At 42.0% G+C, this 23,745-nt stretch overlaps 1 protein-coding gene across 4 annotated transcripts in view; it reads left to right on the top strand.

Annotated features, from left to right (window-relative positions):
- PDCL2 (phosducin like 2) overlaps positions 1-23,745 on the top strand; it is a 244,449-nt gene that overhangs the window by 52,059 nt on the left and 168,645 nt on the right. For 2 of the 4 annotated variants that reach the window (XM_073891706.1, XM_073891705.1), the window contains one exon: positions 12,891-12,953. The exons of the other annotated variants lie outside the window; for them this stretch is intronic. The gene's annotated coding sequence lies outside the window, so the exon portion shown is untranslated. The remainder of the gene's footprint in view (positions 1-12,890; positions 12,954-23,745) is intronic. 4 annotated transcript variants of the gene reach the window in all.

Raw genomic sequence — 23,745 nt, 5'->3', positions numbered from 1 at the left:
GTGTGTGTGTGTGTGTGTGTGTACCGCATGGAGAACAAGAAAAGGTTTGTGTGTGTGTGTGTGTGTGTGTGTGTGTACCACATGGAGAACAAGAAAAGATTGTGTGTGTGTATGTATGTGAAGAGCTGCAGGGGTAAAAGAATGTGATACCTTCTGGGGAAATGCAAATAATTCTGTGTGGGTTGAACATGGAGCCCAAGAGGAGTAAGGCAGGAGGGGTCCAGCGGGACCAGAGCACAAGTGTCTCTGAAGTATCTTCGAACTAAGTGGCTGGTGTAAAGGGGTCGGTGTAATAGGCCTTCAGTAAATGGTAACGATGGCTATTAGTAGCAGATGCTTAGAATCGTTCACTTCTGGGGTGGCAAGGGTCGTTCTAACTATGTTCGCTCAAGGGTCTTAATGGAAGATTAATTCTCAGAACATTTTAATATACTGGCCACATGAGTGGGAAGAAGAGGTTGCCGTGTCTGGGTTGCTGGTTTTGCTCCGCTCGAATTTTGCCTTCAGAGTCTAGTGAGTAACTCATTTCTCCCTGAATTTTTTTATGTGTATGTGTGGTGACATATACATAACATAAAATTTATCATTTTAACCATTTTTAAGTGTACAGTGGCATTAAGTACATTCACTCTGTTGTGCAACCATCGCCACTCCTTCTTTAGAGCTTTTTCATCATCCTCAAATGCAACTCTGTACCATTAAACACTAACTCCCCATTCCCACCCCTCCTTCCCACAGCCCTGGCACCCTCTGTTCTACTTCCTGTCTCTATGAATTTGATTATTCCAGGTTCCTCCTGTAAGTGGAATCATACAATATTTGTCCAATATTTGTGTCTGGCTTATTGCACTCACATAATGTCCTCACTAGATTTTAAAAGTCTTAGCCTCCTTTTCCTAAGGCCTTGGGTCTTTGGCTTGGACCTTAAACTCTGACATTTTATTTTATTTTTTTAAGATTTTATTTATTTATTTGACAGAGAGAGAGAGAGCCAGAGAGGGAACACAAGCAGGGGGAGTGGGAGAGGGAGAAGCAGGCTTTCCGCGGAGCAGGGAGCCCGATGCGGGGCTCAATCCCAGGACCCTGGGATCATGACCTGAGCCGAAGGCAGACACTTAACGATTGAGCCACCCAGGCGCCCCTACACGCTGACATTTTAAAAGCTAGAAATAGTTTTGATGTTAGGGAGTTCATAACATTTCAACACAGCATAATAGAAGATGACAAAGCCACATGCCACAATGTGTGCAGAAGGCCTGCCAGCCCCCATGACGAAGGCATGTACGTCCTGGCTTATCTGCTGTGGTTTATCACACTCTGTTCCCTCAGATAACAAGCACAACGTAAAGGTAGTTGTTTATCCATCTTTTCATGGGTTGTTATTCTCTCTTTCTATTCATTCAGGGACACTCGGGTCTCTTTTCTTCAAGCTAGATAGTAAATATAAACAGGAAATGATTTTTAAATAATCTCTGTTTATCTTTATATTAAAGCATGTTAGTTTGCAAGCTTCTTGGGAGCTTCTCAGGTATAATCCAAAACTAGCCCCCATACACGGAGGGCAGAAAGACTGAAGAAAGAGGCAGTCCACTCCAAATTGGTAGGTGGCAGGTGTAATAAGCAAGAGAACTTACATACGAGACCTGTCTTGGGTGGTCTCAAGATGAGTAGATCTCCATACCTGCCTGCCAAGTCTTAAAAGTTTACATAAAGGCCTTAACTGAGTTCAGTCGCAAATACTCAACACCACATCACTGTCTCAAGGCTATGTCCTTGGGGCCAGCTTCTGGAAGCAGGAAAGGCAAGCAGGATGCACATTCCAAGGACAGGGGACTGATGAGGAGTCTCTGTACTGCTGTGGTCTAGCTCAGAGGTCACGTCTTCTCAATGACCTCCCCCAACAAAGCAGGAACAACTCGAATCTTCACAGCTTCGTATTATTATGAACAGACCAATCACGTGACTGACACATATTCGTAGTTCTCTCTGCGTCCAAAAATTTTTATGAATTAGCTGCTCCGAAGGATGGAAAGCACTTGGCTTAATAGTCATATGAAAAGTCGTCAATCTCACTCAGCAGCTTAATCTGGAAAGAACCTAAATTCTTCCCCCACTCCCTTATCTCCCTTCCTTTCTTAAATTTTTATTTATTCAAAACAATATCTCTTGAGTTCCTCATACATGTCAGGAAGTGCATTAGGGCCCACAACAAACAAAATAGATATGGTGTCTACTCTTACACAATCTAATAGGTTTAATTGGTTATTGATTTATATAGTTGATTTCTGATTCACATAGTCACTAGTGCTAAATTCACAGGATATTAAGTAGGTCATGTATTCTTACCTTTTTTTTACATGTGGGGGTAGAGCCACTTAAGGGGAGGCTAAGCAGCTGGCTGCCAAGCTGCCCCACAAGGTGGTAAAATGCCTGTTGTCCAGGTCCGATGTTTGATTTGCAGTTCTAGAAGTTTCCATGCCAGTGCCTCATGATATGCCTCCTGAGACAAGAGGACAGACCAATGTTAACTTACAAGAGAATGGTGTATATCTGAATGTTGATTTATTAATTTTGATGGGGAATATCCCTTTTTGGCCACTAAAATATTCATTTTTATCATTTATTGAATCCTTCCTGTATCAGGGTGACTGAAAGGCTGAATTCATGGTCAGAGGGATGCTAAGTGAAGACAAAATTGAAGTAATGTTATATAAATAGTCTCGAGGGATATTTTATCCAGGCCTAGGGGATGCCTGGTATAAATCCAAGTCCTGTGGCTGAGAGCACCTCTAGAGCGAACCAGTTGTGTTGCACAGATGCTGGGTTCTGAGGGACACCTTCTTTCATCATGTATGCCAGTATCATCAAGATTGACTTTGCTTATCTCTGATCTCATCCGTAATGGATTATGATGACTGACCAAACTCTTAGCATTCTTGGACTTTTCTTGTACCCCCGTCTAATCAAATTGTTCTCTTTGCCTCCATCTATCACTGCATTCTAAAAGGTGCTCTATTTCAAAAAAAGAAACATTATCTTTAAATAATCCATGGGTTTTTCTTCAGCTAGGCCTTTCCATTCTTTCATGTGTTTAATCCATGTCTATCTACCATGTTTGCCAGTTGACTAAATTTTAGGAAGTCCTTTGAACTGAATGCAGACCCAAGCTTTTCAAGAAAAAAAATCTCCAACAGCTTAGTTTGGAATAATATCCATAACACCCACTTTTCACTCTTTTCCTCAATTTCTCAGGGATCTCACTGTGCTCTGTGACTGGGTCTGTTTCCCTGGTTCTGGATTCTAGTCTCCCGTCTTTCCCCATGGGTCCATTCTAGAAGCATCTTGACTCGGCCTTTTTGAGTTGTAACCATCTTGGATTTATGTGCTCTTTTTATGAGAGTCTTTGAAATGTGAGAAGGTAAGCAGCTATCTGCTTTACCTGTACTAAGTCTTGGCCTTTGGTTATATGGCTAATCTTTATATTTTTAAAATAATGCCTATTTAAACTTCCTACCTTTATATTATATCCCTGATAATTTTATATTACTTTTCATAGCTGCACGGAATTGAACTTCTTTTGTTCATGGACTTCTAACAGTGACTCCCTGTACCTGGACCTCATCATCCATTTGCCCCCAGCTGTTGGTAAATGCAAGCTATAGAGTTGAACTGTTCACACTTCCCTGCCAGGAACCTAGTGTGTTGGTATCACCTTTGTCATCAGTTTTGCTTTTGCTTACTTCAGGGAAATTAATGTACTGGCTAGTGACATTTTCACTTCCCATTTTAGGACTTTTGGGTGTGATGTGTTTTTAAAAACCCTATCCAGTATATTAATAATGGACAAGAGATGGCGTCATACAAGCACACAGGGCCTTGAAGACCAAGGTCTCAGGGGATTCAGAAGAGCAAATTATAGAGTACATTTTATGTCTTGGAAAGGGAATAGATACTATAATGAATTTTTAAGTTAGCAATTTGTTTAGTCTCCTGAGGCCCTGGCAGCTTGCAGAGGTTATGGCGGTAAAAGCACCTGCAGAGAGGAATTTCTCAGTCAGAACCAACATTTAAAGTAGCGGTGTGTTAATGCTTAAAAAGAAGTCCTGCATACATTTTTTATAGCTATCAGCTGGATCTAACGAAGGATGCTCCGAGAAGTTGAGCCAGCTTGCCATTGTCCAGCCTCCACTTTCCATTACTTATATTCTTTCCGATAGAGCCTACGGCACATTCTTAAAGACAGCTTTGCTAAAAGTACTAGGCCCTCAATAAAGGCATGGGGCAAATGCCATGGAGTCTCTACTTTTATCTTTTTTTTTTTTACCCTGCTATTCTTATTGAGGAATACTCAGTGATTTAACTTAAAATTAAATACATCTTCAAGGATTCTGATTTCATAGGGCTGTCCTTCAAGTAAGGAACCCTTACGTGATTAGTGTTTGATTAAATGTTCAGAGGACAGTTTTCATCACAATGTCAAATGGAGATGTGTCATAAAAAATTAGAGCTCAAAGGTAAATTGACGATTCCATGAATTTTTATGATCTGGGCACAGAGTAATTTGAGTTTAAAAAGAGAAACCAAGTATTTTGGCAGTCTTCAGCAATAGGCTAAAGAAGTTATGACCTAAATTCAAATGTAGTCCTGTAGGCCATAGTTTTCTATGGCACCAGGAGTATGGAAATAAGAAATTCATATACTGGAGCTCCCGCAGGGCTTGAGTGCAAATGCAACCCTATTAACATTGTTGCCCAAATCATGGGAAATCTTGGCCTCCGTTTTATTCCCTCCCTGAAATGTTTCTCCTTATTTCAGGCATCCCCAAGTTGGTATCTGCTTGTGTTCAGAAATTTATGCACTCACATTTTTCTCTTGCTTCCTCACCAAGCTCCTTCTGCTGCCCTGGGAATGTTGCTGGGCACAGGGCTGATTCTACACGCGGTCTCTCAGTCTGTTGTGGGATGCGGAGGGCTTCCTCTCCATGCCCTTCGGGTTCATGGTTAGACCTTCTCTTCATCACAGTTCAAAACCAGAGCCACGGACTATGAAGGGAGCAGACTCTATTCCATTCCATTCATGTCCTTGTCTTCCTCTTCTGGGCACCCCTCCTAACCTGGAAAAGAAGGGCTTTTTCTTCCGTCAGAGAATGATCTTTTTGATGACTGACTTGGTGCTGATGATTTTCACACAGATCTCTGGGTCACCAGTTCTGGAAACTAGATTACAGACCACCTAGTTTGGATACAGGACACCCTGCTGCAAATGCAGTTTTACTTAAAAAACAGGAAATGTAAGAGCTACGGAAGAACACTAGTCAGTGCAATAGTGAATGTTCAGACAAGCTTCACTGACAAACAGGAACATGTTCTGAGGAATACAAGTACCTTTTGATTGACCTTTGAGATTTTCTGCTGGCCATGATAGGTAGACCCTTATTTGTTTATTCCCTGTTCCTCTGTGCTACAGCTGAAAATGTAAAAAAGATAAAGATGGAAGAAACTTAAAAGCAAAACATTCAATATTTCTACTCTAAAGAAGTAATCCCCCAAAAAAATTATCTATCAGAAGTAACTCTTTTTCCTGTGTATATTCTTTCTGTCTCTCTCCGAACACACACATGCAGTCATTCTGTATGTTGTGTAAGAGATCTTCCTTTTTCTCACTTTACTGGCATATAGAGATATACCTCATTTTTTATAGCTATATTGTATGATACATTATGTAGGGGTATTATAATCTCATCGACTAGCCACTCATTTGTGGACACTTGAATTAGAAATATTATATTTAGAAACCAAACAGTATGTCACAAGATTAGCTGTCATAAATAACACCTGAATGCCCACCAATGTCACAGTGCATTTTTTGGCAGAATCAAGTCTGAATACTTTCTGTTCTGATGATACTCATCAATGTTCACAGCAGGAAAGAACTCTGAAGAAGGACCTTGTTTATGCTTATTCCATCTAAGTAAATCATTTGTGTGTTTTAAGTCTGGATTCACTAAGTCATTAGTGTTCAAGTGTAGTCGAGAGCATAAGTTCATTTCAAAACTTGCTTGGGATTTTGCAAGTTTACAATTCATAGCAAGAGAGAGGCCGATTCAATACTTTCTAATAACTACTATTTTAGGGGCACCTGTGTGGCTCAGTCGTTAAGTGTCTGCCTTCAGCTCAGGTCATAATCCCAGGGTCCTGGGATTGAGCCCCGCATCAGGCTCCCTGCTCCACGAGAAGCCTGCTTCTCCCTCTCCCACTCCCCCTGCTTGTGTTCCCTCTCTCGCTGTGTCTCTGTCAAATAAATAAATAAAAATAAAAAATAAAAAAATAATTTTTTAAAAAAAACTATTTTAAATCACTGTCCTATTTAAGCAGGTAAATGATTATTCTTTCTTACACAATAGAAGCAGAACTATGATGAATTAATTTTCTAATTATTTTTTCCCCACTCTGTTGTGCCTGTACTGCTAGCCCCTCCCTAACTCTGGACAGATGAAAAAGGTCTCACACTCTGGCTTCCAACATGGGCCACCATCACTGCGGTCAGCAGGAGAGGCATGTGGCCCTGTAACCGTATGCTGTTTGGTCTGATGTGGTCTCCGGGCCTCCCTGTGGGTTTATCAGGACTAATCCCATCATGCCTCACGTACCCTCAGAAGGCCACATCCCCCAGGCTTCCACATGGCCTGTACCCTCTGCTACTGTTCTCTACCTCCACTCATATGACCCAATTTCCTGCTCTTCCCCAACCTCCCACACTCTTTCCAGGCCATTTGGAATGTAGGGCTATCACAGCAAACCCTCCAGATCCCTAGCTGCTGCTCCGAATGTCCTCATCACTTGCTTGACTGGACTGAACCTGGGTGCTTGCTATGGACATCACCTCCCCTGCAGTGGTCTCCAGTGGAAGCAGCTTACTATCACTGTTCTATCATCATCATCATTATTATTCATAGTGCAAGTACTACAGGCCCTGGAGATTGGGGTGAGTGTCCTTCTAGCACCCCACTCATTTCCTTCTTCCTTCAAACACCCAGCTCCTTTGGATTTTATGCCTTCAGACTTTACCACCCCTCTCTGTTGCTGTATTTATGGTCCGTAGACCCTCCTCAATCACGGCTGGCCAGCGCTGTCTTCCTGTCACAAGTCCCTGGCATCTTTTCTGGAGGTTTGGCCTCTAGCACCTTGGCTTCTTTGATCCTGGATTATTCTTTCTACCTCAGCCACCACTCCTGCTGTCTTAACTTTGACATTCCTGGTGCCCATAACTGGACTATGTCCACATCTTGACTTCCAAGTTTCTGTCTCTTGACCAGCATCTCCTGTGGTTCCAGCCTGCCTGTTTTAGTCCTCCCCATTCAGCAGTCCTTCAGATGCATTTGGCCCTTTAATTCACTGAATTTTCTCTCATTTTTTTTTCTTTTACTACTATTCTTCCTGCTTTTAATGTTGGTTCCCTCCATATCCAGCTTGGGTCCTTCGTTCTCACTATAATCACACCCCTGCAAATATCCTCTCCCTCTCCTGTCTCCCTCCCTCTCTCAAGCCTGAACCCAAACAGCTGAATCATATGGAGAAAAAGCACTCAAGCGTGTTAGCCAGACTCTCTTTAAATTCTTGGCTACTGTGCTGTAATGTACTTTATTTCCTCAGTATATTAGCTTCCTCCCTCCCTAACGTGACTATTTCACTTCCTTTCCTTTCTCCTAGATTCTTCTCCTCACATTCATTTGATAATCTTGCCTTATGTACAGCTTAATAAAGATACAAAAGAAAGCAGGAGCCCCCTCCTCCTCATCGCCAGGCCAGCAGACAGCTTCTCTCTATCTGTAACCAGAGTGTCCCTTTCACTCCTGTCTCTGCGGATGAAGCATCCCTGAGCATATTGCACACCAGCCTTTCCTCTGGTACCGGGCTCCCCATCCTCTCGCACTGCTTGGGGCCCAGGGCTCCCGCAGTAGTTTGCCTTCTTGGCTAAGTACATGGGCCATGAGTCAGACTGCCTGAGTGTGAATCTTGGCTCTGCCACCTCCCAGGTGTACCTCAGTTGCCCCATCTGTAACATGCGGTGTTAATGTTATCGACTTCACAGTGTCATGCAGGTTAAAAGGGAGGATTCAGTGACCCGCTTAGGACAAGGTGAGGCTCCCAGCGAGGGCTCTGTCTGTGCCCGCTGCCCCTGGCCAGCCCCTCCTTCTCCTGGATCCTTCCCTTCAACAAGCAGACACGTTCTAGTAATTTCAGGTCTTCAACAGACAGATAAACAGAACCTTCTCTTCTCTTCACCTTTCCCCAGCCCCACCCACTACCTCGCTGTTTCTCTGCTCCTGCAAACAACAAAGTTTCTCAATTCCATCCACTTCTCTTTTCCTTCAGTTGTCTTACTTTAGTCCAAGCCTCTCTTACCTGGATGGCTGCCACGGTTTTATGATCCATTCATTGTAAATCAGATAATGCCACTGCACTCCTTAGAAGCCTCTCCCAGGAATAAAACGGACACTTTTTCTGGCAAACAAAGCCCGACACCATCAGTATGGGTTAGATATTGCCAGGGCGGTACTGAGGAATGAACCACCCTAAAACATCTGTCTTAAAACAACTCTTTTTCTCATCGATCTGCTAGTCAGCCAGGACCGTTCTGCTGATCCGGCTGGTTGGCTCACACATGTGCAGGTTGGCTGGGGGCTGGCTGATCCGGGCTGCATGGACGGGGCAGCTCTGCTTCATGTTGCAGGCTTGCTTGGGGACATTCTGCTCCACGGGCCTCTCCTTCTCCAGTCACCAACAGGTAATGGAGGCACAAGAGGGCAGACCTAAGCACTTAGCGCAACTGAGATCCCATCAACCAAAGACAATTTCAGGGCAAGTTCCAAGGGTAGGGAGATCTACTTCCTCTTTGAGAGGAATTGCAGTGATATGTCAAAGGAAAGGACGTGGATGTGTGTGTGTGTGTGTGTGTGTGTGTGTGTATGTGTTAGAGAGAGAGAAAGGGAGAGGGAGGGAGACATTGGGGCTAATAACTCATTTTACCACACCATTCTCTGATATCTCACACCAGTGACCTCCTCACCCACAGCGCTCCAGCTTTATGGGGCCTTTTCTGTTCCTCGAACACAACAAATTCTTTCCCATTCTAGAGCTATCTGCACTATGTTACACTGGGCTATAAATTTACTGGTTGCTTTGGCATTAAAGTTTGCTTTCCAGAGGATTCCAGCGACATGACAGCTATTCCTTTTCTTCATCTTTTTAAGCCCTTAATTTTATTTTTGATGATCTATACCCTTAGAGCATTCATTGATGAGGATAGATCTGAAAGCCTTTCAGATTCACTATCAAGTCAATAAAACACTTTTCTTTTCCTCTAATACCGTGAAACCTGCCAAAAGACGAAAACCAAATTAATTTGCTCTCCATTTGCTAAACAGGAGTAGTGGGCCATAGGTAAAAGTCTGAGGAAAAAGCAAACCTAGTGGACCTTTAGATTTTGGGAGTTGAGAGGACTTGGATTTTGTGAGCCCCTGAATTTCACAGATGCGATTTTCTCAGCATTCGTAAGCTAATTTTGATTTTCTTTATTCACATTACCACATCTTTAGCAGTCATTTTGATGCTAGTGGGCCTACCAGGCAGCTTGTGGGGTGTTGTGTGACCCTGAGGAGAGGAGTCCTCAGGGATGGAAGGATTGGGGCTGGGGCTGGCCCCAGAGGCGCTTCGGTGCAGTTTCATGGATGGAAGGGCCTCATGGAGGCGGAATTCAAGGTGTTGTAATTTGTGTTTCTGAGAGAAGAAAGAAAGGAGAGGGGTTTGGGACCTGGGGGACAAGGCATGCTGCCTCCTTATTCTGCTGGCTTAGGGAAAGCAGCCACCTTCCCGGTGAAGGAAAGGGGATGGTTTACAGCAGCACTGGGCGGATCCGGGACCAATAGCAGAGGTAGGTAGGTAGGTAGGTGGGTAAGTGTGTGTGTGTGTGTGTGTGTGTGTGTGTGTGTGTGTGTGTGTCCTGCACAGCTGAGCAGCACATCATCATCACAGTCATGATTAACATAATAGTAGCTAGCATAATTGGGGGCTTTCTGCAGGTCAGAGAATATGAGGAATGCTTTATACCTGAACCCATTTGACCCTTACAATAATAGCTCTGGGCAATAAGTACTATTATCACTTCCATTTTAAAGATGAGGTAATGGAGGAGCAGAGTTCTCGAAGGGCATTCGACTGACAAGTGATACAGTCAGATTTATGCTCAGGTCTGCCTAATGGTGGCACCCGTGTGCTTTACCGCTCTACCATCCTGCCCAGAGCAGAGGGCATAAAGTCCAGGTAAGAAGCCCCATAGGAACCAAGGGACGCCATCTACAAGCTGCCACTGTCTGCATTTCACCCACGGTGGGAGGGAACGGTGTCGTGACTGCAGTGACCAGAAGTGAGGATCTACCCATGACTGTGGCAGAAGCAGTGAGCATATTGACATCTGGGTCAGGAACAATCTATGGGTCACCCAGGGCCCCTGTTGGAGACCAAAGAATTTAACACCCTTGAAAGCCCTTTGAGTTTCATCAGCTATGAAGCTCGCGTACACTATTACCTTTCTCAACATGTTCTTTATTAGCATTTATCCAGAAGGGTTCACCTGGAGCAGGCACCCTGTGTTCTCGATATGTAACACTCTGATCACTCTCCAGGGATGTAGCTGCACTCTGGTGGTGGCTCCCTGTCCTCAGATCAGATGACCAGGCTTCCCTAGCTTGGTGCGCCTCCTCGTGTCCCATGGCAGCTCTGTCCTGTTGGTCATCGCCCCTCTAGCCTCACCCACCCACTCCATTCCAAGGAATAGCAGAGAATACAAGGAACTGGGAGCACTCCAAGGCAGGAAGTAGGATGCATGAAGCTGGTGGGCAGCAGAGCCATTTAGAAGGGGTCTTGATTTGGCCTTCTCCCACCCTTTGCGCCAGTCTGATTGGCTGATGTGGAAGACCAGAAATAGTAGAAGCAGTGAACATTGATGAGTTGGTTCTGCTGAAAGGTTTTGCAGTACACCACCCCTACCTTTCCTGCACCTTATATCACAAGGGGTTGTCATCAGAATCAAATGAAATAATGCAGAGGGCGTATTTAATAAACTATGGTCCTAGGCATAGGGTACTTTTAGAACTTGTGGCAAGCTGTATTATTTATAAACATTCGGTGTATCCCTTGGTGGAAGAATTGTTCATCCCTACGGCTTGGTCCTATGATTTGCTTTGGCCAGTTGCCTGTGAGCAGAAGTGATGTATGTCATTTCTGGGTAGAAGTTTTAAGAACTAGCACGTGGTTCTCCACATTCTCTTGCCCTCCTCTGCATTTGTCAGGACGCTAAGCTTGTCAGGTTAGCAGTGATTCCAAGAGCAGGCGAAGCCCACTGCTGACCCAGGGCATGCCCATGAGTGAGTAATAAATGCTGTTTTAAACTGCTGAGAGTTCTCAGGTTGCTTGATGCTGCAGAATATCCTCGCCTTGCCCAAATGATACATAGCTAAACCCTGGAAGTCTTAGGATGTTTCTGGAAATTAGCTACTGGAAATGTAAAACTACTATTTATAACCAAGATTGAAACACTTAGGAAAAAGCTGAGGAAAAATCCTTGGTTTCAGTTTGAACAGAAGAGAAAGACTCCTTTTTACTCATTGTTATATTTTAAAATTTTTCTTCATATCTTGCACTTTGGTCTTTAGCCGGAGTTCAATTTTTAACTGGCATATCCATATATATCCCAGTGTGCTGAAAATACCATATGTACAGTGTATTTCTTTACCTTCAATGCACAAATTTGGTTTATACTAGTGTTAGGAGATATGGTAAAACTGTTTATTGACTTAAAAATCATTTTATATATTTGAACTTAACATCTTTTTATGTAGCATTGTGCAGCTTGTTGAAAAATATCATCTATGAAATAGAACAGCCTGTTTGAAGGGTACTTAGTAATGTCACCACTGACAAAAATTATATGATTGAAAAATTAAGAAATGGTCTATTTTTAAAAAATTAAGTCTACCTGAAACTATCAGGTATTTATTTATTTATTTATTTATTTATTTATTTGTTATGTTATGTTAATTACCATACATTACATCATTAGTTTTTGATGTAGTGTTCAATGATTGATTGTTTGCGTACAACACCCAGTGCTCCATGCAGAACGTGCCCTCTTTAATACCCATCACCAGGCTAACCCATCCCCCCTCCCCTCTAGAACCCTCAGTTTGTTTCTCAGAGTCCATAGTCTCTCATGGTTCGTTTCCCCCTCCGATTTCCCCCCTTTCATTTTTCCCTTCCTACTATCTTTTTTTTTTTTAACATATAATGTATTATTTGTTTCAAAGGTACAGGTCTGTGATTCAACAGTCTTACAGATTTCACAGTACTCACCATAGCACATACACTCCCCAATGTCTATCACCCAGCCACCCCATCCTTCCCACCCCCCACCACTCCAGCAACCCTCAGTGTGTTTCCTGAGATTAAGAATTCCTCGTATCAGTGAAGTCATATGATACATGTCTTTCTCTGATTGACTTATTTTGCTCAGGATAATACCCTCCAGTTGCATCCATGTTATTGCAAACAGCAAGATTTCATATCAGGCATTTTTAAGTGAAAAGAGAAATACTTTAACAGTATTACTGCCATTGAAATTTATTTCATGAAATAAATAATGAACTACTTTTTAATTAATCTTTATTCCAGGAGAAGTATATGATATTTAAAAAAAAATTATAGTCATGTGACTTGACCAGAGAGAGACAGAGCAAATGACTGTACAAGGTTACTTCATAAGTGTGTATGTATTGTATATATATGTGTGTGTGAGTGGTGAGAAAGATTTATTCTTTTTAATTTTGTTTTTAGGATTTTTGCTGTATTATCGCACAGAGTACAAGAACAATATCAAGAAACACGCAGTTCTCTAAGGTACACATTTTCTGTAGACAATTCTTACAGTTTAAAGGAAAGTCATTAATAGATTCGTTTAACATTTTCGATTTGAAATTTAGGATAATCTATAAATGTTGACTGGGGCTGAAATTAACAGGGTATGTTGAAAAGTATATGGGACCAGAAGGCATACAGACCTGGATCTGAATCCTAATGTTATCACTTACTACTTATATGTATTTGGGCAAGTACATATATCCCTTTTACCCTTAGTTTTTTAATATATAAATGGACATATTAGTATAGTCCTCTATGCCATTGATTAAAAAAATAAGAGAGATTGTCTTATCTTTTCTTGTTGCATCTGTTTGTTTTCACCTGGATACTTAGAACAGTGACCAGTACCACATATTCAATAAATACTTGTTGAATGAATGACTGAATGAATGCACAACATGAGTCAAAATACTAAAACAGGTATATAAACTTTATGAGTTTGTGTCAATTTCTGGATCTTTTATTCTCTCTATTGCACTATTTCTAGAACACCACCAAATCAGGCAGTGCAATCATCTATCAGAAACCAGTAGCATATGTTTGTGTATGTGTACATGTGCGTTCTTTAGAATACTGTTCATGTTAAGATTTTGTGACACAAATGCATCCAATGAGGTAAATACATCATCATGCTTTTAATTTACATGTGATTCATGTAGTCACCACAACTGATGTAAGACTGGCCATATGTTACCTTACCTACGATTAAATGCATGAATTAAACTAGACTGTAAAACAAAAGATGTAAACATTTTTAAAATCAAGGATAGTAATCACCAACTAGCGGAAAGCCGTATAGCTTAAAAGCAGCTCAATTGATTTTTAAATTTCATTTATTTTGAAATTAGTAACTTCAATATAGTAATATTCTGATGGCTCATTCATGCTCATGCCTCCCTCTTGCAGCCCGGACGTTTATATGGGGGATAAAGGCTCAGAGAAAGAGAAGAAAAGCAAATTTGGCATACTTTTTCCAGTAAGAAGTTTGTAATCTAAAAGGAGAGACCAGACACAAAAAATGTATTGTCTAATCAGTGCTCTAATAAGACACTATGTAAAGTCCCAAAATGTGTAGCACAGACAATGGGAGCATGAGAGTAGATAACAAGGAACGTAATGTGTCTAAGTGCACCAAATTCGGAAGTTAGCACGGGGAGAACCGAGGTGAAGGGGCATTTTCAGCAGTGGCTTCACCTATCAGTCTTGAGGTACAGGCTGTTGATCCTACAGTGGCATACTCAGATCAATCTCAATAGCATCTTAGAAATAGGAAAATCACTATGTATCTTTGCAAAAGACTAACCGTACCATGATATGTAATATCAATTCCAAATGACAGGTATGTGAAAAATGAACCACTGATGCTCTGGGTAGGTGTGAATTCTGTTATTGCTTAAAGGGAAGAGTGCTATTTTAGCTTGGGAGTTGGCTCCCCAAAGTGACATTTCCCCTTCCATGAAGGATCAAAACAATTCTTTGTGTGGGGTTTTGCTTTTGCTACTGTGGAGTCAGGGTCCCGCACCCCATATTATCCTGCAAAAAGACTGGAGGCCCCAGGCCAGCCCCAAGTTTAGTCAAAGCACAACAGAGGCAGTGTGGCATGTTAGCAAGGAACTTGGCTTATTTCATCCTGCTGTTGCCTCTGATTAGCCCTGCAACTTTGGACCAGTTTCTGAACCTATTTTAGAGCATGTTCGGATGTAAGTGTATTAACCATGTTCCTAGTTTCTGTAAATTTGATGCTTTAACATCTGCCCTACATGCATATGCTGGACATGCCTTGTTCTGGATAACCCGATACTATGCCTTGGTCACCTTGCCTGGGCCTCCTGCCTCCCGCATTCCCTCCCCAGCCTCCTCAGGAGTCCTCCCTCCAGGGGCATGTTTTTCCAATACACCAACTGATGCAAAATCCACATGCCAGCCATCTCCTTTATCAGGTTCTTACACTCTGGGCCAAGTACTAGGCAACTAGGGACAGCTTCTGTGCCCCACAGCCTGCTGAAATTATATGGATAATCCTAAACCTATTTGCCTACTTCACCCGTTCCTTCCCATGGAAGACACAATAGAGGCTTTTGCCCACAGTTCCCCCTTCTTTCTTCTTCACAACCAAGCCTGGTGTTTCCTCATGTGGCCCCCTCCTCTTGGGAACCGTGAGTAACAAACTAGCTTTGCCGTGGCAGTTGTCTCTTGATCTGTTGGACTCAGATTTTCTATTAATGCACTATATTTTATTTTATTTTAAAGATTTTATTTATTTATTTTAGAGAGAGAGAGAGAGAGTGTGTGTGTGTGTGTGTGGGTGGGAGAAGGAGCAGAGGGAGAGGGATAAGTACACCCCACACTGAGTGCGGAGCCTGATGTGGGGCTGGATCTCATGACCCCGAGATCATGACCTGAGCCAAAACCAAGAGTCAGGTGCTTAACCGACGGAGCCACCCAGGTGCCCCAACAATGCACTATATTTTAGAACAGTAAAGAACTGATTCCACTGTAAGTCTGCCTAACTATAGTGGGGGCTCAGAAGGATGAGAGCTGGGAACCGTGGAGAAAGTCTTTGCAGGTTACAGGGGCCTTGCTCTGTACACCTGCTCCATTCTGCTTGCTTTCTGAGGGCTGGCTTCGTGTGCTGTCGGGTGATGACTCATCCGAGTCTGCTGCAGTGGTGCCCTTGGGTGACAAGTCTGTTCAAGTCCAACATCCATATCTTAACTGCCTGAAGCTTTCTCTGTCTCTCTTCTGAATTCTTGTGAGAAAAAAAAAAATCTGATCAGGCCAGTACAGCCTTAAATAAGCTGCCCATGAACGAGCTGCCGCTGGTGGATAGGACAGACATGGCTGCAAGGCTTTCAGAGGGGAAGTGGGAGGAACAAGATCGTGGACTAACGCCCAGGACCTGAGGGCATCTCTCAGTATTATTTCAAAAATGTAAAGAAAGGGATTCTATTTTAAAAATTACAAATAACTGAAAATATTACAAGTTGTTCTTCAAAACCAGATTTGTTTAGTCAGGTAGCTCATTTCCCAAAGCACAAAGGTGAAATCGAGAGGTCTGCAATGTGACTGAGCCCAGTCTCCCAGCAGAAATGATCAACTGATGACTCCTCAGAGTTCTAAAGGAAATGCTGATAAAAGCTGTACCTGTTGTTCACATTGTAAGTGATGCCTTGGAGTTCTGTGGAAAGCCAAAACTTGGAAATTATTTAACAATAAAGGAATAATTGTTTCAGAGACTAATTTGAGACATTACGAAAGGCTAGTAAATGTAAAAATTAAACATTGAGTGTGCTTATTAGAGTTTAAAAGGACTGTAGGTCAGGGTATGGGGTTTAAAGTAATTTGGTTAAAATAAATCCAATAAAATAAAGACTTACAATTTTTAAAAAGCAGATGCTTTGATTATTTTAGTTTCAAGAGATACTATGCAAATGATAAAGAAGTACAGTACAGCTTCTTTGTTACGGACTGAAGGCTTGTGTCCCCCCTCCCCCAATTTCTATGTTGGCCCGAACCCCCGGCGCGCCTGTATTTGAAGACAGGGTTTCATAGAAGGAAAGCTAAACCAAGTCTTAAGGGTGGGGCCCTGATCCAACAGCAGTAGTGTCCTACAAGAAATGACAGAGGAGAGCTTGCTTATGCTCCCTCTATCTCCGCATTCATGCAACAAGGAAAAGCCGCGGGAGGACAGGTGAGGTGGTGGCTGTCAGCAAGGCAGGACGAGAGTCTTCACCAGCGCCTGAGGCAGCCGGCACCATGGTCTTGGACTTCTAACCTCCGACACTGTGAAGAAATAAATTAAAAAAAAAAGATTTTATTTATTTATTTGAAAGAGAACACAAGCAGAGGGGAGCCCGATGCGGGACTCGATTTCAGGACCCTGGGATCATGACCTGAGCCGAAGGCAGTCACTTAACCAACTGAGCCACCCAGGCATCCCAGAAATAAATTTCTTTTTATTTAGACCCATAGACCCCATCTATGGTTGTCTATCATGAAAGCCTGAGCAGACAGACATCCTTCAAGTCTTTTTGGCCATGACATTTATTATCAAAATATCACTGTTACATCCTCTGAGTTTTTACCATGCTGAAACAAAACCCAAAAAATCCTGCACTGGTTCCCGGAGAATTCTGAGGAAGGAAGCTTTAATATTTTTCTCTTTAAAATATGGAAATGGTTCTGCAACAAATAATGCAACATATGTTAAGAAAAAAGAAAAAGAAGAAGATAGCAGGAGGGGAAGAATGAAGGGGAGTAAGTCAGAGGGGGAGACGAACCATGAGAGACGATGGACTCTGAAAAACAAACTGAGGGTTCTAGAGGGGAGGGGGGTGGGGGGATGGGTTAGCCTGGTGATGGGTATTAAAGAGGGCACATTCTGCGTGGAGCACTGGGTGTTATGCACAAACAATGAATCATGGAACACTACATCAAAAACTAATGATGTAAAATATGGTGGTTAACATAACAATAAAAAAATTAAAAAAAAAATCCAAGCATTTCAGTATCACCTTATAAATATTGCCATATTGGCATACCACCATAAGAATTACTTGTATTTTATAAATGAAGATGTTTTTATCTAAATAAAAAATTATCTAAATAAAAAAAATTAAAAAAATAAAATATGGAAATGGTATCAGCATCTTTCACAAATCAATTAGCAGTAAAGTGCCCCTGGTTGCCCCAGTAGGGCGTGTAGAGATGAAGATGGCCAAAATGTGAGTTAAGGTATTTTTAACTTAAATATATTTTAGAACTTACATATGAATTTGTTTGGAAATGTAATGCAAACTTCAAGCCCCTAAGCCCCACAGCTGTTTTTCTTAGCTCTGCTAAATGGTTTCTAGTTGGAGCCAAAGTCTGAACCTGGGTTATTTGAAGGCATGTGGACAGTCACAGGATTGCAAGGCTACTTCCAGGCCATCCTAACTCTCCATGATCCTATAATCTGACTGTGGGAAGTAACAGGGGGTAATGACATAGACTTGCTGACTGAGAGGTGGTTAGAAGTCCTGCGGCATGGCAAAAGTGACTTGTTGGGGACCTGGGGCCGATTTTAGCTGCAGACTGCTTACTTATTCGTATCCTGTCATCCAGTGAAAGAAGTCCAAATTCCCACACCTTTTTTTAAAATTTATTTTTAAAATTCAGATATAATTAATAGTGTTATATTAGTTTTAGGTGTACAATATAACGATTCAGCAATTCTATACATTATTCAGTGCTCATCACAAGAAGTGTATTCTTAATCCCCTTCACCTGTTTCACCCATTCCCCCCCCTTCCCCCTTGTCAACTTCCCCTCTGGCAACCATCAGTTTGTTCTCTGTATTTAAGAGCCTATTTTTTTGTTGGTCTCTTTTTCCTTTGTTCGTTTGTCTTATTCCCTAAATTCCATATATGAGTGAAATAATATGGTACTTGTCTTTCTCTGACTGACTTATTTCACTTAGCATTATGGTCTCTAGACCCATCCATGTTGTTACAAATGGCAAGGTTTCATTCTTTTTTATGGCTGAGTAATATTCCTCTGTGTGTGTGTGTGTGTGTGCGTGTGTGTGTGTGTGTGTGTGTGTGTGTACTGCATCTTCTTTATCCATTCATCAAAGAAAATGAAATGAATTTGAAAAGATATATGCACCCCTATGTTTATTGCAGCATTATATTACAAATTCCCATGACTTTTTTTTTAAGTAGGCTCCACACCCACAGAGTCCAACGGAGCACGGAGCCCAACGTGGGGCTTAAACTCATGACCCTGAGATTAAGACCTGAGCTGAGATCAGGGGTTAAACACTTAACCGATTGAACCACCCAGGCACCCCATCCTACAACTTTTATTTTTAATTTTTATTTATTTATTTAAGATCTTATTTATTTATTTGACAGAGAGAGACACAGTGAGAGAGGGAACACAAGCAGGGGGAGTGGGAGAGGGAAGAAGCAGGCTTCCCGCTGAGCAGGGAGCCCGATGTGGGAGCTTGATCCCAGGACACTGGGATCATGACCTGAGCTGAAGGCAGATGCTTAACGACTGAGCCACCCAGGCGCCCCCATACTACAACTTTTAATCAGAGGTTGGCCTGTGGGCCACTGCAGGTTGGCCTATAGGCATTTTAATGAAAATTTGCTAATACTTAAACGCATGAAGATCTCTCATAAAAATCAAGCTTCTTGGCTTGTTTTTAAAAACTGGAAGAACTGACTGGATCTGAATAATGTATATTATTATGCATTATTATGATATATCACTGTAGACGAGTCATGATGTCTCCAGGTCCCCAGTCTTTATGACTTCTTGATGTCTTTGACCTGTCTTTTCCACCCATTCATATTATGGGTCATTTGAGATCAGAGACCTTTGAGAAGGTTGCTCTACACCCACCTCTTTCTCAGAAGCCATTGGCTGCTGGATCAGAACAATAGGCTAAAACACTGTGAATGAGTCAACTTTACTCATTATGTACACATAAATTATAAAAGAGGGGTTTCATGGGCGCCTGGGTGGCTCAGTTGGTTAAGCGACTGCCTTCGGCTCAGGTCATGATCCTGGAGTCCCAGGATCGAGTCCCACATTGGGCTCCCTCCTCGGCAGGGAGTCTTGTTTCTCCCTCTGACCCTCTTCCCTCTCGTGCTCTCATTCTCTCTCTCTCAAATAAATAAATAAAATCTTTAAAAAAAAATAAATAAAAATTAAAAAAAAAAAGAGGGGTTTCATTAGAATGATTGTTTCTGTCTAAATCAATCAAACAAAAACCCCTCCTGGGGAAACACAAACCTATCCCTGGGCAGAAAGATTCAGTCTCTGGAAGAAAATCCAGTTTTGCAACTTCAAATAAATTTGCCTTTCTACTTGAATTTTAGAAACTTCTGAGATTTTATTAAATCAGGTGTAAGTAAGCGAGCTTCTTAGCCACTCTGAAGACTCAGCAGTACAGCTAGGTGGCATGGACAACCTGAAAGTAAACAGAGGCAGGAGAGATTGGATGGAAAGTGAAAAAAGGGCGAGGAAAAGAAGGAACGCTAGCCAAAATAGGAAGGAAAGAAAAGGGATGAGCCTCAGAGTTTCTATTACCTGTTGTTTCAGGGCCATTTTGATTCACTTTTGTTTTGGAGTGTTATTGTTAATTAATCCACCAGGTGGTGCTCTGAAATACCAAATAAACTTGAGTCCTTAAATTAAAAATATATGTTGCCTGGACCTTCTAGTGTTGACATTTATCAAAACTGAAAAAAACACATGTCTGATTACTCTTTATTTGAAAATATTTCTATCGTATAAATATATAAAATATTCTTACTAGAAAGATGAAATTTAGGAGAAAAATGAAAGATTCATTTAAATTATTTTCATTTTTCTTAAAAATGTCTTTATACTTTATAAAGTATAAATTTAAGAAAATCAAAAGAATTGCAATGGATATTTGTACCCCCCGAATTCTATATGTTTACCTATTCTCCTCCCAGTTTCATAGGGCTGAAGTTGGCCCCCTTAGAGCATTCAGTCCCCATTGTGTCTGTAGATGTTGTGGGATGCTGAGAAAATTTCATTAGAGGAGTCTGATTTTCTGCATTCCATCTGGAATCACCAAACACACTGGCCCCATACTCCAGGTTTTTGGTCTCTTCTTTTGGTACACCTCTGTCTTGTGGGGACCCCGCAGAAGCTGAGGTCCAGCTTGTTTATCCGGTATCCTGGTTTCCTCTTGGCTGCCTCCAAACACAAATTCCCAGATAGGTCTGACTCTACTCCCCCTTGCATAGCCACTGGAGGTGAATTTAGGCTATTTTTTCAAAGTCTCTAAGGCACAATATAATTTAAAGAGGAAAAAATAAATGATAAGAGGAGATATGCACTGGGGGCTATGTTCTCAAATATTTGGCATTAAATAATAATTATTATGACACATGACATTGTGAATATAGCAACAATATATTTGGAGTCAGACTGTCCTGAGTTCAAATCCTGACTGCTCCACGTGTCACCTGTGTGATTACAGCAAAACTTTGAACCTCATTTTTCTCTTCTGTATAATGGGAATAATGATGCTTATTTTGCTTAGTTGTTGTGGGGATTAAATGAAATCTCAGACTTAAGGCATCTAGTTTAGTGGGCTGTCTACCAATTTCAGTGCCCTTTCCTTTCCCTTTCTTACCTTATTCCTGTGTTCCAACTCAAAATTTGTTCAGTGCCAGTAACAGGGGTACTTCTATGCTCCCCTAAGCCTTGCTCTTGCCTTGGTAATCGGTTTCCAAATTTTCCTCACGTGACCACTGCGTGGATCTCCACCATCTTGCTACTTCCAGTTCCTCATGGCCTCGAGCTCTGTGCTGCTGGAACAACCACCCGATGTGGTTTGCTGTACCTCTCCGTGGCCTGCCTGCCTTCTAGAATGGCTGTTCTCCCTAACAGCCTGCTATCTGGGTATATCCTCCACTCCTGTAGTGTCCCAGCAAGATCCCCATTCCGACTGCCAGGCTAACCTCCTAATAACTGCCCTATCGTGAAGGCCCCCTTTAAATTACTGGGCTTGATGACTGAGGAAAAGTCTTGCCCAGCTGCACTGGGTGCAGCATCTTTGCTACCTGGGCACATGCAGAAAGGTGGTGATTTTTATTTATTTATTTTGTTGAAGGTTTCATTTCTTTATTTGAGAGAGAGAGTGAGAGGGAGCATGAGAGGAGAGAGGGTCAGAGGGAGAAGCAGACTCCCCACTGAGCAGGGAGCCCGATGTGGGGCTCGATCCAGGGACTCCGGGATCATGACCTGAGCCGAAGGCAGTCGCTTAACCAACTGAGCCACCCAGGCGCCCAGGTGGTGATTTTTAAATTGGACATGGAAGATGGTCTGTCTGTCCTGACAGGGAGGGCTGGCCTCTGCTAGGACAGCATGAGGATCTGCAAAAGTTTCACCTGGGGTGTTGTATCATCATAAAGCCTGGGTCCTTTCAAGACAGGAGTCCACCTGGGGTTGCCCCAGGCAGCAATGCCAAGGTTGTAATAGGAAGTCTGAAAGACGAAGTGAGGTCATCAGCAGAAGACCAGTTAAAGACTCAGAAGCTGTCCTCAGAACAGGTGGTTCAGGCCCAAGGCCAAATACACTGACAGGATGAGTTACAGGAGCCTGTGGAACGCAAAGCTGCCAGCTGGGAAGACCCATTAGGACACAGGTTCTCTTACTCTCGCCGCTTAGCAGGGCACTATTTACATACATACCAACCCGGTAATTCCTGGATGTAACTTTCTGTCATACTTCTGCAACTGTTTTTATGCTAAAAAATGCCCTTTAGAAAGTCCATTTATCTGAATTATTTTTTATTCCCCAAACTGGTATAATAACACCAATGCTTTTTCTGCTATGAGGAATTGACTCAACTTATATAAAATTTAGCCTCATGTAGAGTTTTACATTCAATGCTTAAAATCCAAGCATTTAAGATTCTGAGAGAAGTAATAAACATGTTTTAGTAGAAACTCTGCAAATGTGCCACTTTATTAATGGTGGAAATGGTTGTGAGAATCTGCTAGTTTTCATGGTGTTCCTAATTACAGACACAGAAATAGTCTAGTAATTGGCATTTGGGCAAGCTCAGGATTCTTTGAAATTGGTTCCTAATGCAAATTTTATCTCCAAAACTTTAGTCTGCTCTCCACAAACAATAACACTGTTTGAGCAATAACCCAAAATGCGTAAGGTCCCTGTGAACCTAATGTCATAGTTTTAAGGAGGCCAAAATAAGATGCTTCAAGTTTTCAAAGCCATTTCTTCTTTATCTCCTCCGAAAAGTAACACCATTGGCAGCTCTGCAGTTTATTCCAAATAGTACATGCAACCATTCTCTCTCTAAAAAAAAACAAAAAACAAAAACAAAAACCCTGATTATTCTGAATGCTTTTTACTCCCTGATCCTGTTTTGATCATAAGGTGGTGTTGGTTTACTTTAAATTTTGCTTAACAGGAACTTTAAAAATCAATGTAAAGGATGGATCTTAAGGGCAAGCTTCAAAAGCCAATCTCAAATGGTTATATATTGTGTGATTATATAACAGCCTCCAAATGACAAAGTACTGGAGGAACAGACCAGTGGTTGCTGGGGCTAGTGCTGGGTCTAGCGCTGGGGGAAGGATTTGACAATTAAGGATTAACACTGGGAAGTTTCTCCATAGTGATGGAACCATTCTAAATCTTTTTTTTTTTTTAAGATTTTTTTTGACTTATTTGACAGAGAGCACAAGCAGGGGGAGTGGGAGAGGGAGAAGCAGGCTTCCCGCAGAGCAGGGAGCCCAATGTGGGGCTTGATCCCAGGACCCTGGGATCATGACCTGAGCCAAAGGCAGATGCTTAACCAACTGAGCCACCCAGGCGCCCCTGAACCATTCTAAATCTTGATCGAAGTATTGATTACTCAAATCTACACATATGATAAAACTTCATAGACCAGAAAAAGAAAAGGAAAGGAAAAAAAAGAAAAATGTGTATATAAAATCTGTGAAATCTGAGTAAGGTCTATAGCTGAGTTAATAACATTGAACAACATCAATGTCCTGTTTTTGACAATGTGCTAAGGCCATATAACATCTTATTGGGGGAAGATGGGTGAAGGGTACATGGGAGCTCTACTACTTTTACAGTTTCTTATGACCCTTAAACTATTTCAGAGATAAAGATTATTTTTTAAAAAATCAGTGGAAAAAAGTAAATAGATAGGTGAAGTCTTTCCTTCTGTCCTTCCTTCCTTCCTTCTCTCCTCTCCCCTCCCCCCCCC

Source organism: Callorhinus ursinus, unplaced genomic scaffold (genome assembly GCF_003265705.2).
Source record: "Callorhinus ursinus isolate GAN/ISIS: 27379988/994484 unplaced genomic scaffold, GSC_fseal_2.0 scaffold4, whole genome shotgun sequence".
NCBI classification, from domain to species: Eukaryota; Metazoa; Chordata; class Mammalia; order Carnivora; family Otariidae; genus Callorhinus; species Callorhinus ursinus.
This window is presented reverse-complemented; position numbering and strand designations above follow the sequence as displayed.